This window comes from Salvelinus namaycush, chromosome 8, assembly GCF_016432855.1.
Source record: "Salvelinus namaycush isolate Seneca chromosome 8, SaNama_1.0, whole genome shotgun sequence".
In the NCBI taxonomy this organism is placed as follows: Eukaryota; Metazoa; Chordata; class Actinopteri; order Salmoniformes; family Salmonidae; genus Salvelinus; species Salvelinus namaycush.
Genome location: NC_052314.1, coordinates 52,560,991 through 52,564,330, shown reverse-complemented (window position 1 = coordinate 52,564,330; position 3,340 = coordinate 52,560,991).

Here is a 3,340-nt window from a genome sequence, read left to right as displayed (position 1 = left end):
CTCTGCTAAACCAAGACAGCAAGATAATAAATTCCATATAAGACACTATTAGTAAAATGACAACCATATTGTGCAAACAGTATTCCTGTAGTGACGCAGTCCACGTTGCCTTTTTTTACCTTAATATAACTAGGCAAGTCAGCTAAAAACAAATTCTTATTTACAATGACAGCCTAGCTCCCTTGTTCAGGGGCAGAACAACAGCTTTATACCTTGTCCGCTCGGGGATTCGATCTATCAACCTTTTAGTTACTGGCCCAACACTCTAACCAATAGGCTACCTGCCGCCCCGACTTCGCATACGTTTTATTATATTCTCCTTTGACAGAGAACAGAGGGATGTTTTATCAGGCAAGGTTAGCTACAGTTAAACCTAGTGTGATAAAGGCACAGCAAAACCAAGACGGAGGTGAAAATACACTGTGACCTACTACTCTTAAAGCCTGAGAAAGTCACATCCAGACCTGAAATAGAAATGAGGAGTTGGGGGTAAAGGAGATTGAGAGCATGGTTTGTGGTGTGAGCTGATTCGGGTAAAAGAAGCTGTACAGTGCTGGAGGAAGGTACCACATCGCTCCTATAAGCAAGTAAGAATGAGAGTGACTGACCCATATAGGCTACTGACTACAGAGAGAACAGACAGAGAAGCGATAACCACATGCTATGGTGAGAAAGAAGCTCATTTCTACACAGCATGCAATCGCGCATGCACACACATACGCACCGACTATACTATGGGGAGGATGAAGGGGTTGACGGAATCCACGTTGGTTGACATGTTCATTTTGATACATGTGTATTTGTAGTCTTAATTGAGCAACCATAAGAGTCCCACACTCTCTCTCCATTTGTGGGTGTAGTTAAGAGACTAATGTCAGGGGCTTATTCAAAGAACCTTGCAGATAGAACTGTGTTATACAGAAGATCAGAAGTCGTCTGTGTAGGCCTGTATTCTGTAAAACACATTCCTATCAGCTCTGCTTCTGATCATATGTAAATAAAATGACCACACCACAGTCATAGAAAGAGACATGCAACTCTGATGGTAGCTGCAGAATGCTGGATAACTTTCAAGTATACTGTTCTTTACTCCCACTATAGTGTTGAAAAGATATAGAATTTATATTTCTAGAATTTTCAGTTATTTTCACCCTGCAGTTCTGGATGTTTTTATTCCCTTTTGAACTGCAGTGTTTTGTCTTGACACATTTACTACCATTTTCTCTCACAATGGATATTAACATTCAGTAACCTTCATTGCAAATTGATAAAATAATTTAAATGTTGAAAGATAATGATGAAATAATTCCACTCTGAAACCTTATAATTGTATGAAATTGATTATAATCATAAAATTATAATCTGATGATATGTGTAGTTTTAGTCAGAATTAGGTTAAACACTGTGGAAAAACACAGACTGTCTGAGCAAGGCGTAGCTCTGGATTTGAACTTGTATGTGGGGGGCTGAAGAAAGATACCGAGAACAGTTCAACTGTGTTTGAACTGACCTGGCAGGAACTGAGAAAACTTATGAGGACAGGGAGGACTTCTCAAGGTTTGCCTAATGTCGGGGGAATGGAACTGTCAGCTGGGCAGGGATACACAGTGGTGAGAACTGTAGAGGTAAAACTCACCTACTGTTTGTGTGGAAGTGTGTGCGTAGGATACATACTGTTTGTGCGTGGAGGTATGTGCATAAGGAGCCAGTATAAAATGGATGGTTTTGTACAACGGACTAGGACATCCTCGTGAATAAACACTTTGACTTTTGTAAACTGGGACTCTTGTCTGCTTCATTCAACCAGAATCTTACAAACTCAGACTGAGTAGATTAATTGAAGTTTATGAACATTGATAACAAAATTCTCATAACATAAATGTACATAATACCTGGCCTGATCTTGTTTTTGGGGCCTTCAGGCAGTTCACCTTCTGTTTATCTATTGGGTCATTCCTTGTCATTTCAGCAAGCCATCACACCCACAATCTCGGATTGATCTGAAATCATTTCTGTAGTTAGAAACAGATAATATTAGCATTCCTATAAAAAAATGTGTTGAAATATAATTTGATCTCTGAGAAATTAAGCTAATTGCTTGGAGCTAAATTGGCCATTTTAATTTATAGGATTCATTCGCATTAACCGTAAGCACTCCATTACATTGCGCCGGATGTCGTTCATTTGAATGGGGGCCATCCACAGCCGAGTGGAAATGCAATCCCCCCTTGTGGTTCCGTTGCTAGACTTTGAATTTATCCAAACTATGAGTCCTCTTCAGTCTGGCCAGAGTCCATCGAAGAACAGGAAATGACCAAACCACAGAAGCAGATACAAATATGTGGCTTTTGATGATGGGTTTATGGGATAGCTGTCAACTTGCAAATAATTACCCATTCCTACAAGTGAGTACTATTTTTATGACTGTTACCTCCCGTTTTAGTTTATTGTAATGGTAATGAATAATAATGATAATGAAAAACAGGTCTCTAGCTACAGTATAGCGTAGCTTTTAGCTCGCTAGGTAGCTGCTCTGTAAGCTAGCTTGACTTGCTAGAAGTTATAGAAACAAGTGGATGAAAAAGTAACTAAACCAAACATGTTTTATTATCAACTGAAACAATATGTTTCCACAGTCTTGAATGAAAATGTCATATTTTGCAATCTCCCAAAATAAATGCGATCCCTGACGAGAGACTAGGTTCTCCAATATTTTGTCTTGCGTTTTGTCAAACCCTCCCTGAGCTCTCCATCTAGTAGCGGAACAAGATTGCATGAAGATGGCGTATGGTGTCGTTAAATACGTCACGATGTAAACGGGGCATAACTGTGTTCTTTCGGATGTTGTATTGCAGTAGGATTGTAATAAATGCAATATATACATTCCTACTGCACTGACATATTTTTGTAGCTCAGGGATGGCTTACCTGAAGATGGCTTATCCTACTCTCTGAATAGTCATCAATATTTCAAGATCAAGGCATGTGTTGTCAATGTGAGAATTCTAGATCGATGTGTTTCAGAAAGACCTACGAAGATTCAGGTGTTACAATTGTACAGCAGTCACGACAACGCTCTGTCTAAACGTTAATAATCCTCGATTGCAATACGGTTTTGGAACCTTTGAAACTTTACTTTCAAATCCTCAATAAATCATTTTCAAAAACAAAAAGGATCCCACAGCCCTATTTCCATAGTAAACTAACTCTATGTCTAAGAGTTGATGTAACTCTGGACATAACATATAAGGATATTGGACGGTAAAGGAGTAAAGGCCAGTTTGAGGCCCCCGCCCATGTCTATTTAACACAATCATGGCTACTGAACGAAGGGCTGTTCA